Source organism: Lolium rigidum, chromosome 1, assembly GCF_022539505.1.
Source record: "Lolium rigidum isolate FL_2022 chromosome 1, APGP_CSIRO_Lrig_0.1, whole genome shotgun sequence".
Classification (NCBI taxonomy): Eukaryota; Viridiplantae; Streptophyta; class Magnoliopsida; order Poales; family Poaceae; genus Lolium; species Lolium rigidum.
In genome coordinates, this window is record NC_061508.1 from 233045152 (window position 1) to 233057698 (window position 12547).

Consider the following 12547-nt stretch of genomic DNA (forward strand, 5'->3'; position numbering starts at 1 on the left):
CATTCTCGCCACGGCCGCGACTTCCAGATTGTTCTCGATTGTACGGAGCCAATCGTCCGCATCAAGAGGGGCGGTGCACTTGGTGAATACCGGTGGATTAGTATTCGGAAGTCCCTAAGCTTGGATCTTGGGGCTTCCTCACCATCACCTCCATTGTTGTTGTTTCCCGCGGCAAGCTGCGCAATATTCTGCAGGGCCGCGATGTTGGCTTGGCTCTCGGCGCGTGCGGCTTGACGATCTTCCATAAGGAGGCGAAGGATCTGAGCCATATTGGGTTCAGGTGGTGGTGGAGGGTCGTTCTGGTGCGCTCCGCGGCGAGTGTCAACCATCTGATGAGATGAAGACATAAGACAAAAGGGAACCACTTTGATAGGCGAGTTCTTCCTAAGGGGAAGGGGGTGACATGATGCATAAAGACTTGTTGAAAACAAACTTGAAAGATAAAGAAAACATAAAAACCCAAAAGCAACCATCATCATAACATAAACATCACCAAAAGCTCAAAGTTCACCACATCAAGGTCACCATAGGACCAACATCGTTCTACGCGATTACATCAGGGACATCATAACATAACATAGCTAGCGATAGTGCGGTGCTCAAACTAGTCGTCGTCAAGGATGATGGTGTCATCCTTGGTCGGCGGCTCCTCAAATGGCGGCTCCTCGGGGTCTTCCTCCTCGGACGACTCGCGAGGGGTAGAGGGTGCTGGCTCTTCGGGCTCATCATTGATGAAATCCATATCATCCTCATCTTCCTCCTCAGACGGGTTGTTCCAATCATACCCTTCTTCATCCATGTAGTCATCATCGTCACTAAGAAGTGCAGCATTCTCCTTACGGAGATCCTCGCCATCATCCTCAAGCTCCTCTATCTTAGTCTCGGCCTCGCGGAGTGCGGTCTTAAGGTGCTTCACCTTCACCTTAAGCATGTACTTGGCCTCTCTTGCCCGGAGCTTGAGCTTGCGCTGACGGCGAGCTCTCTTCCTCATCTCCGCAAGGTCCGCCTTGGTCTCGTCCAGCTCGTTCTTCAGCATCTCCTGCTCCATCCGGCTGATATCGAGGCTGTTCTGGGTCTTGCCGAGGATGAACTCCATATGGGCAGCGTGGCGTCCGAGGGGGCAGACGTACGGCACGAAGGTGGGGAGGCCCTCCTCGTCACGCCGCCCAAAGTGAGCATAGGGGAGGTTCATCTCCTCGAGCTCGGCACGGTGGTGGTAGGTGAGGCGTGCAAGAGCTGCCTGGAGCGCACGGATCAAACCGTCCTCCCACGTGCGCTCGAACAGCTGGATCTCGAACTCCGGGAGCTGCTTGACGTGGGAGCCCCGGATGGTGCAGACGATCATCCAGGACAAGTCCCCGTCATGAGGCTCCATCTGCCCGCCCTTCACCTCGGGGCGGAGGCGACCGACGGCGTTACAAACGTCGATCAGGGCGGTCTCGAAGAGGAACAAAGGCTGCGACTCTCCCACCTGACGGCTCCGGGTGTACATAACTTCCTCCATCTACACAAAATTTTAAGGTTAATACAAGTAGTAATATGATAAGTGTGCAAAATTTTAAGGTACATAATATAAAACAGTTAAGATTAATGCAAGTAGTTTATCTCTAAGGAGAAAAATTTAGGGGAGAGACTAGGCATTCTTTCAGCTTAGAGTCATCTCGTTTTTGATATTGAAAAATAGTTTTATCCTAACATTAACGTCCATGCTAACTAAGGCTTTCCCTAGAGTCAGGATGGCTCTGATACCAGCTCTGTGGCACCCCGGACCAACTGTCCGAAATACCCGTTATGCATTCACTCATGATCCCATGATCAGTGTAACATGAGCACATAACCGAACTGATAAACAGAGTTACAACATCCATTACATAGTACCGGAATAATAAATAGTCTTACAAACGGTCTTATGACCAAGTCTTACACAAATGGCCACATCGGGCTGAAATTCAAACATCCAAAAGCAGCGGATACAATCAACTTCGTCGGGCCCAAGTCATGCCTTAAACCCTACAGGCAGCTGACCGGGAAACGTCCTAAGTCGCATAGTCGTCCTGATAACCTCCATCATCTTCAAAATCATCTTCATAGTCTGGCCAAGTAAATAGCCAGGGACAAAGCCGTGAGTACATTTTGAATTGTACTCGCAAACCATTTACAAGAGCTAAACAAAGAGAACAAGGTACCGAGGACTAACTAGGAGATCCAGAGGGAAGGACCACTTATGTAACAAGAATATGTTAAGTAGATGAGAAGAAGTGTTTTGGTGGAGTTAGCATCTCAACTTCAAGGGTGAAGGAGATGAGAGAATATATCTAAGACATCACTACTTGACTCAAATTAGGAAGATCTTTCACGACATAAACACTTAGGAAGGGTAGACCCGATTTTTATCAATTCCTTTCCGACCACCTCCTTGTGGTCATCAACCATTTTTCCAGTACTCCAAGTACTCCAACACAAATCCCGTTTTCTTTCCTTTGGCAAACATTTTCATAAACAAAACACATCAGGCTAAGCAACAGCCAATCCAACCGTCCATGACCGCGGACACGGCTATTCGAATAGATTTAACTCTGCAGAGTGTGCGCACTTTCCCCACAAGATCTGATAAATCCGCCGGGATCATCCCCGGGCCATCATACGAAAGTATGTGGGTATCGGATAACCGATCGAAGCCTTTCGCTCATTCTAATTAGCAAGAGGTCCTACCCTATGGAGTATGTACCTCCCCGGCACCGTGGCAGCTCACCTCCTTTTGAGCGTGGCTCCACCGCCAAGCCAGGAGACCCATAGTGTCTTCCGGACGGGTCAGCCCCGAAGGCCTCCCGTTATACTATTGTCCCAACTTTGACAACCCGGACTCGGGGGTAACCGTACCCTTGTATAGTTATGCGGTGCCTCATGCTAAAGAGAACGAACGTCGAGCTAAGCCCCGTGCCCATGTTGGAGTAATGTGGTTGCGCTAGTTTGTTGTCATGGGTGAGTACTTAGGCGCCAAAGTTTTCTTAATATCCCAACCACTTTCTTATCCCCATCATTTTCACCAAATCCTTTCCTTTCTCAATTCTCACTCAGGCATAACATTACATCCGAGGTTTTTCACAAAAACTTTTACAACAAGGTAAAACCTTGAGGGTTTTCCCAACCTAAAGTTTATGCATGAACTAAGATGCACAATAGCATAAGGATGCCATCATACAATGGAGAGTGTCAAAGGCATCCATACCCATATTGGGCATAAATGGAGATAATCAAAAAGTGGAGCAAAAACATGATGTTGTCCCAAATTTCAACTAGAATTAGGTGGTGTCAAATGGGTGAGTTTTAATTCACGTACTTAGAGTAAGTAAGCGAACTATCAAGAGGGAATAACTACATACTTGGCGGCAAGTATGTCAAAGAAGAGAATTATCCAACCGAAAAACGCAAAGGATCAAGATGGGGAAGAATAAAAAGATCTCAACCAAGAACATAGATAGAAGGGTTCAAAGTAAATGGCTTGCCTTGGCTGGCTAGTCCCTGGTCTTCTTCAACACCTTCTCCAAAATCTTCTCCTTCGGCTTCTCCCACGTTCGTATCTAACGTCGCGAAAAATAAGAGGGCAACATACAATCAACACATAACTCAGAAATCAAGTTTTTAAAAGAAAAGGGTAATATGCAGGGGTACATGTTGTAGAAAAATGAAAACATGCATTGGCCAATTTATAAGAAAAGGGTTGGGGTGGGAGATTAAATAACAACAAATTTTAATGAACAACAATTCATGTGACACACCATTTTTATAAACGATCCAGAATTATTTTCTACAGGAACCCATGGCATTTTTCTGAGATGGACAACATTAAAACAAGATCATCACAATTGGAATCAGTCAAAAATATTAATTCTATGATTTTAGGATTTTCGTGGAGTATGCAGAATACATAGAGCAAGTTAAATGCACTAAAATTCGTATAAAAATCCTAAAAATATGAGGTCAGTGGCATGTGAAAGGTCTTGAAAATATCTTTCTAACGCAGTTGGTTTCATTTGTTTTCGAGTTGTAGAACTCTGGTTATAAGCAATTTGGTGCACAGGTGTTATTAAAAACAGAAATTGTTTAAAACGAAATTTGAAGAGGAGTTTGGGCGGGAATCTGCTGGGCCGTTTTCGGAGAGAGATGGGCCGGCCCAGGGGAAATGCCACGCGGGCTGAGAAGAAAAGAAAGACGAAAAATAAAAGGAAAAAGAGAGGGCCCCGGGTGGGCCAGGCCTTGCATGGCCACGTGGGCATGCATGGGCCATGCATGCGTCGGATGGGGATCCGATGGCCCATGGCCATCGTCTCCTCCACGCGAGCGCGGGGCGCGACCAGGGCGTGTGAAAGAGGTAGAGGGAGAGAGGGGCGTCGACGGCGGCATCTCGGCGACCTTCGGGTCCTGGCGGTGATTGGGCAGGGCTACGCCGGTGGTGACGAGCAGCAGCCCAGAGCAGCGCCCTGGGCGCTCTCTGGAGCGTCGGTGGGGGTGGAGTGGTGCTGTGAGGGAGTGGTGGTGAGGAGGGGGAGTGGCTCGGGTGCCCCCTTTTATAGGCAGGTAGGAGGGCAAGCGACGGGCGGGGCGGTGGCTCTGGCCAACGGGGAGACGAGGGCTGGCGTCACCCGGTGGGGCCGTGGTGACGTCGGGCTGCTTGCGTCAGCACGGAGGGAGTCCGAGGCAGCGCGCGCGTTCACGAGGCAGAGGGAGGGAGTCGAGGCGCCGAGCGGCAGCCGAGGCGCGTGTGCGTCGTCGCCCCGCGCGGGAGAGATTTTCTCTCAGCGCGTGCGTGTCCTCCAGGCTAGGGTTAGGGCGGGTAGATGGGCTGCTGGGCGTCGGGCCAGGGGAAGGGAGAAGAGAGAGGGGTCCAGGGGTCCAAAAAGGAGGTGGGGTGCGGGCCAGAATGGGGTGGGCTTGGGTGGTGGGTGTGGCACCAAGTGCCGGCCATGCACAAGAGGGAAAAGTGAGAGAGGTAGGAAGAGGGGGTAATGTCCCCTTAGGGTTTGCAAAAAGAGAGAGAATAGAGGGGTACCGAAATAGGAGGGGTCACATGGCCATGGCCATATGAGAGAGAAGTGCAAAGAAAAGGGAGGGGCAAGTGTTTCCCCCTTCCTAGGGTTTCCTCCAAAAGAGAGAAAGAGTGGGTGTCATGGTGAGTGGAGAGAGGGGAGATGTCATGCTAATGCATGTGAACACATGCACCCAAATTTTTGATGAAGAGGGAAATTGTCCTCCGAAGAGAGAAGTTGGGTGTGGGGTGTTTCACAAGAGGTGTCATGGAGAGTTTTCCTCTTTTAAATTTTGGTACAAAAACTTGTTACTAGGGGTTTTAGTGTGAGAAGTTGTTTATAAACACTTACTACTAACAATCCTAATCAAAACTACAAGCCATGCACACTAGGTAGCAAGATAAATAAAAGTTTTTGTTGGCCCACATTTTTAAAGCTAGAAAATATGCAGGGTTTGAAAAGTGGGTTGTGACAGCCTTTTTGATAATAAATGATTGGCACTATGGGCACTATGCATGCTTCTAGATCTTTTTGGTAGCCCAAAATTCTCAAAACAAGATAAGACTTGTCTCCAAACACCTCAAACCAAACACCCACCATACCTACCTATGTGGCACTTGCTACTCCAAATATAATATGTTTTTATGCCTCCAAATACTTCAAAATATCTCTTTTATGTTATTTTAAGCTCATGAGAAAGTAAGGCGTGGGGTGATAGCACTATGGAAAGTGATGTGTTTGAGAAATTATGAGTAGGTTGTTAAGTAGGAACCATTCTGACATGGGGAACACTTCAACATTGCAATAAAGTTGTTGTCATGTTTAAGCTTTTGGTTATGTGTGATCATATTGTGTCAAATAAAGGGGGTTATCATGCAAAAGACTGGAGTATGTGATACGTCTCCGACGTATCGATAATTTCTTATGTCCCATGCCACATTATTGATGATATCTACATGTTTTATACACATTATATGTCGTATTTATGCATTTTCCGGCACTAACCTATTAACAAGATGCCGAAGAGCCAGTTGCTGTTTTCTGTTGTTTTTGGTTTCAGAAATCCTACAAAGGAAATATTCTCGGAATTGGACGAAATCAACTCCCAGGGTCCTATTTTTGCACGAAGCTTCCAGAAGACCGATGAGGAAAGGAAGTGGGGCCACGAGGCGCCGCCACAACAGGGCGGCGCGGCCTGGCCCTTGGCCGCGCGGCCCCGTGTGTGGGGCCCTCGTGTGGCCCCCGCGTTGCCCTTCCGCCTACTTAAAGCCTTCGTCGCGAAACCCCCAGCATCGAGAGCCACGATACGGAAAACCTATCGAGACGCCGCCGCCGCCAATCCCATCTCGGGGGATTCAGAGATCGCCTCCGGCACCCTGCCGGAGAGGGGAATCATCTCCCGGAGGACTCTTCACCGCCATGGTCGCCTCCGGAGTGATGAGTGAGTAGTTCACCCCTGGACTATGGGTCCATAGCAGTAGCTAGATGGTCGTCTTCTCCTTATGTGCTTCATTGTCGGATCTTGTGAGCTACCTAACATGATATAGATCATCTATCTGTAATGCTATATGTTGTGTTTGTCGGGATCCGATGGATAGAGAATAATATGTTATGTTGATTATCAATCTATTACCTATGTGTTGTTTATGATCTTGCATGCTCTCCGTTATTAGTAGAGGCTCGGCCAAGTTTTTACTCTTAACTCCAAGAGGGAGTATTTATGCTCGATAGTGGGTTCATGCCTCCATTAAATGCTGGGACAGTGATGAGAAAGTTCTAAGGTTGTGGATGTGTTGTTGCCACTAGGGATAAAACATTGATGCTATGTCCGAGGATGTAGTTATTGATTACATTACGCACCATACTTAATGCAATTGTCTCGTTGTTTGCAACTTAATACCGGAAGGAGTTCGGATGATAAACTCGAAGGTGGACTTTATAGGCATAGATGCATGCTCGGATAGCGGTCTATGTACTTTGTCGTAATGCCCAATTAAATCTCACTATACTTATCATATCATGTATGTGCATTGTCATGCCCTCTCTATTTGTCAATTGCCCGACCGTAATTTGTTCACCCAACATGCTATTTATCTTATGGGAGAGACACCTCTAGTGAACTGTGGACCCCGGTCCATTCTTTTACATCGAATACAATCTCTGCTTGTTGTTCTTACTGTTTTCTCGCAAACAATCATCATCCACACTATACATCTAATCCTTTGTTACAGCAAGCTCGGTGAGATTGACAACCTCACTCGTTTCGTTGGGGCAAAGTACTTCGGTTGTGTTGTGCAGGTTCCACGTTGGCGCCGGAATCTCCGGTGTTGCGCCGCACTACATCCCGCCGCCATCAACCTTCAACGTGCTTCTTGGCTCCTCCTGGTTCGATAAACCTTGGTTTCTTTCTGAGGGAAAACTTGCCGCTGTACGCATCACACCTTCCTCTTGGGGTTCCCAACGGACGCGTGCTGTACGCGTATCAGTATGCATATATGTTAGAGAAAAGCATTGGGCCACTAATGGAAGCCATGCAAAACAGTTGTGTTGAAAGTTTGTAGGAATGACATCCTCAATCTCCTTTCATAAAACAAAAGAAAAATAAAAAAAGCATACATTATAATAGGATGTCCATTTATTTGTTGTCTTGTCTTCCCGGTATGGATGGCCCCCAAAAGTTGAGAATATCCAATTTTCTTGGGCACTTTGTATATAGGAGGCATGGAGGTATCCTTTGTGATACTTGGTTGAAACAATATGCATATGATGAAGGTATATGGTAATACAAAGTAAAGTAGCATGATGTGTGGTTGCATGTGCCAAGGGGCATGAGTATCCAACTTGTAAGATGTCAAGCACATAAACCATAGAATCTCTGCAACAAAAGATGCTTGGAACTCCATACTTATGATTACCGTTGACATGAACTACATACCTCAAAACTTTATTTTTATGCTCACAACCATGTTTTATTTTATTGGAGGACTAGCACATGTGTTCCTACTTACTTTCTATCATCCAAGAGTCAAAAGAATCAAAATACTCAAAATATCCAAAAAGAAAAGAAACAAAAGAGTTTTCCAAAAATTATACAGGTTCATCCAAGCATGCTTTATGGTCTATAATACTTTTCATTTGTTTGAACACAAGATCACTTATTGTTAAGCATGTTTTGTAGATTGTAAAAGATATCACCTTATAGCTCACTTGCTTATTCTTATTCTTTAAGGATTGAATCTTGTGAACTTTGTCTGACAATGAAAAGAAGAAAAGCAACAAACTCCAAAGTCCATGTTAGTTTTATCACCTTTATGCACGAGGACGAGCATAGGTTAAGCTTGGGGATGTTGACACATGTAAAATGCATGCATGAACTTTGTAGTTTGTTGACACATATTCCCACATATTTGCAACATATATGATGTTATATCCATGTTTTATGTTGATTTTTGGGGATTTGCCTATGATCCCCTTTATTTTGTGTCGCGACCCCGGAGGTCAGGGGTAGACAAACCTAGACATCAAATCCGGCATAAGCCTAACCTGGATCTCTAGGGATTACAAGGTGAGAATTGGTAACACAACAGTGACTCTACGACTGAAAGCAAATATATTACAACTCTTAACAAATTTAAGATCCAAACTTATTACACGCAGTGGTCACTGACCACATAAAACAAGCAACGGAAGGCAAATTATGTTATTCTACATAACAAGACTGCAAAGGGCCTGAGAGGTCATAACATAAGGCGACGTCCCAGCCCATAAGTCTCAGGCTGCCGCTTGGGAACACCGAACTACTCATTGACGTCAAGGTAGAAACCACCATCTGTTGGAAGGACTTCGTCTAAAACAAAGCATGCAAGGCTAAGTGCAGGGACTCATCAAGACTTAGTACAACCTATTAGCAAAGCGGGTATGCGAGGCTGTATGTGGAGCTTATTTTGCGGAAAGCTAGTTTTCCTTTGTAAACAAGAGGGAGCAGAAGCTCGTCTATTCAGACCATTTTCAAAAGGGATAAGAGGGCGATAACAACTCTAGCTTTATATATCATCATGTTGAATCCACCGAATCTTCCTATAAAGTAGGATCACCCCCTCGATACCCTAAGAGGGGATCCTTATTCAAACTCTTGACATCAAGTTTTACGATTAGGTTCTAGTTGTATATGATCATAGAATACATCACCAAGTTGTTCGTAACCGTGGACACGGCTTTTCGAAAAGATTTAACCCTGCAGGGGTGTACAACCTTACCCACACGCGCCGACCGAGTCTTAATGAAACTAGTATAACACACTTCCTTGGTGTGCTGGCAGAGGGTGGTCGACCAAAACCTTTCCCTTACTTGGCCTATTCCATGAGTCAAACTAACTGGGGAGCTCCGTCATCGTAGGTAGTCATTCTCCGAGGCGGTCCTGATCATTCTGTGCAGGGGATCCAGTTCAATGCCTCCAGCATCCTTCACCCTAGCCACGCCCTGTATGATGCACCTTTGAAAACCTTTTCCACCTTTTCCCCATGCGTATGTGATGGCGTGTAAGACACACGTCCGTTGGGAACCCCAAGAGGAAGGTGTGATGCGTACAGCAGCAAGTTTTCCCTCAGTAAGAAACCAAGGTTATCGAACCAGTAGGAGTCAAGGAACACGTGAAGGTTGTTGGTGGCGGAGTGTAGTGCGGCGCAACACCAGGGATTCCGGCGCCAACGTGGAACCTGCACAACACAATCAAAGTACTTTGCCCCAACGTAACAGTGAGGTTGTCAATCTTACCGGCTTGCTGTAAACAAAGGATTAGATGTATAGTGTGGATGATGATGTTTGCTTGCGAAGAACAGTAAAGAACAAGTATTGCAGTAGATTGTATTTCAGATGTAAAGAATCGGACCGGGGTCCACAGTTCACTAGTGGTGTCTCTCCCATAAGATAAATAGCATGTTGGGTGAACGAATTACAGTTGGGCAATTGACAAATAAAGAAGGCATAACAATGCACATACATATATCATGATGAGTACCATGAGATTTAATCAGGGCATTACGACAAAGTACATAGACCGCTATCCGAGCATGCATCTATGCCTAAAAAGTCCACCTTCGAGTTATCGACCGAACCCCTTCCAGTATTAAGTTGCAAACAACAGACAATTGCATTAAGTATGGTGCGTAATGTAATCAACACAAATATCCTTAGACAAAGCATTGATGTTTTATCCCTAGTGGCAACGACACATCCACAGACCTTAGAGGTTGCTTGTCACTCCCCAGATTCAATGGAGGCATGAACCCACTATCGAGCATAAATACTCCCTCTTGGAGTTACAAGTATCAACTTGGCCAGAGCCTCTACTAGCAACGGAGAGCATGCAAGAACATAAACAACATATATGATAGATTGATAATCAACTTGACATAGTATTCAATATTCATCGGATCCCAACAAACACAACATGTAGCATTACAAATAGATGATCTTGATCATGATAGGAAGCTCACAAGATCTAACATGATAGCACAATGAGGAGAAGACAACCATCTAGCTACTGCTATGGACCCATAGTCCAGGGGTGGACTACTCACACATCGATCCGGAGGCGATCATGGCGATGAAGAGACCTCCGGGAGATGATTCCCCTCTCCGGCAGGGTGCCGGAGGCGATCTCCTGAATCCCCGAGATGGGATTGGCGGCGGCGGCGTCTCTGGAAGGTTTTCCGTATCGTGGCTCTCGGTACTGGGGGTTTCGCGACAAAGGCTTTAAGTAGGCGGAAGGGCGGAGTCGGAGGAGTCACAGGGGGCCCCACACGCTAGGGCCGCGCGGGCCCCCCCTAGGCCGCGCCGCCCTAGTGTGGCGGCGCCCCGTGGCCCCACTTCGTATCTCCCTCGGTCTTCTGGAAGCTTCGTGAAAAAATAGGCCCTTGGGCGTTGATTTTGTCCAATTCCGAGAATATTTCCTTACTAGGATTTCTGAAACCAAAAACAGCAGAAAACAACAACTGGCTCTTCGGCATCTCGTTAATAGGTTAGTGCCGGAAAATGCATAATAATGACATATAATGTGTATAAAACATGTGAGTATCATCATAAAAGTAGCATGAAACATAAGAAATTATAGATACGTTTGAGACGTATCAGTATGGTAAATGGAACTCGCAAACTAATTGACTCATGGGTAAGCTAGAAAAGTTCGGGCCAAGGGGTTCCCATGGGCCCCGTGTGTTTGTACGCTCAGTTTTAGTTCCGAAGGCGAGAACTCAGGTCCTAGTATCAGCGAGGACGAGCCAATCACCACATCCCCATGTGGCGGCCCATCCAAGCCTTTAAACATGATTATTTACTTCACTGATCTTACCACGTCATCCTGTCAAACTAGGTTCATTCTTAGCTCTGATTCATCAACCGGATGGATCAAACTTCAACAGCTAAGCATGGCTAAGCATATCATATATACCGCTCTAGCGATGCACACAAGCTTAAACCTAGTTTTGCTGGGAGCGGTGGATCAAGAACTTTGGGCTACAAGGATGGAATATGCACACATATGATAGCTATAACTGCCGATAAAACATATTTGAAGCGTATGAAATATGTAAGAACCAGAAGTAAAAGTATTTCGAAACCATATATGAACCAGGTTAGGGCTTGCCTTGTCCCTTGTTGTTCGGGTGCTGCTCTTCGGTGGCGTTGATCTCAGGTTCGCGTTCTGTCCCTATCGAGAAGAACCAAATATCGGAAAGGAAGAACACAATCAAGAAATGGCTCAATGCAATGCACATACAATATGATGACATGTCATATTAAAGGGGGTTGGGTAAACCCTAGGTTCATCGATGGAAATTAAAGGGGAGACATCATCGAACCGACATATGAGAGGGATTGATTAGGGTTTCCCTAGGGTTTGAATTTTAACTGGTTCAAGCATGTATGAAACATGGATAAACAAATATGATTTGTTTTTCTGATCATTTTGATATATTATTTGTATTTTTCTGATTTAAAATGAATTAGTTATGAATTTTCCAACTTTTATTCATTTTAAATCAATTTCTGAAAATTCTGTAAAATATTAAAAGTCTGACAACTTGGACCCACTTTTCATAATTTTATTCTTTCCAAATATTTATGAAATTAATAAATATCTGACAATAGGACCCACATGTCATAGCATTTTCGAATTAAAGAAAAGAATTACAGAAAATAGAAAAGCCAATTATGGCGTCATGCTGACATCAGCACGACCATGAGCTCGGGTGGAACTCCAATCCGAGGCTCCCGTGGGAGAGAGGACGCGCGTGTGGGGGCAAAAGGGGCTGCTCGACGCGGCCGACCATTTGGTGGCGGCGCCGCTGCCGGAGCGTGGCCGGCGGCGTTGTGCGACGGCGGGCGGGGCAGGTGCCCGACGCGGGTGGGCTAAGGAGGGGGTGTCATGGGCATACCCTTTGGGTACCCATTATTAGTATACCTGGCTCGGCCCAATATGAAGAAAGACCCAGAAGGCAATTCGAAGAAGTAGTCGACTAGGA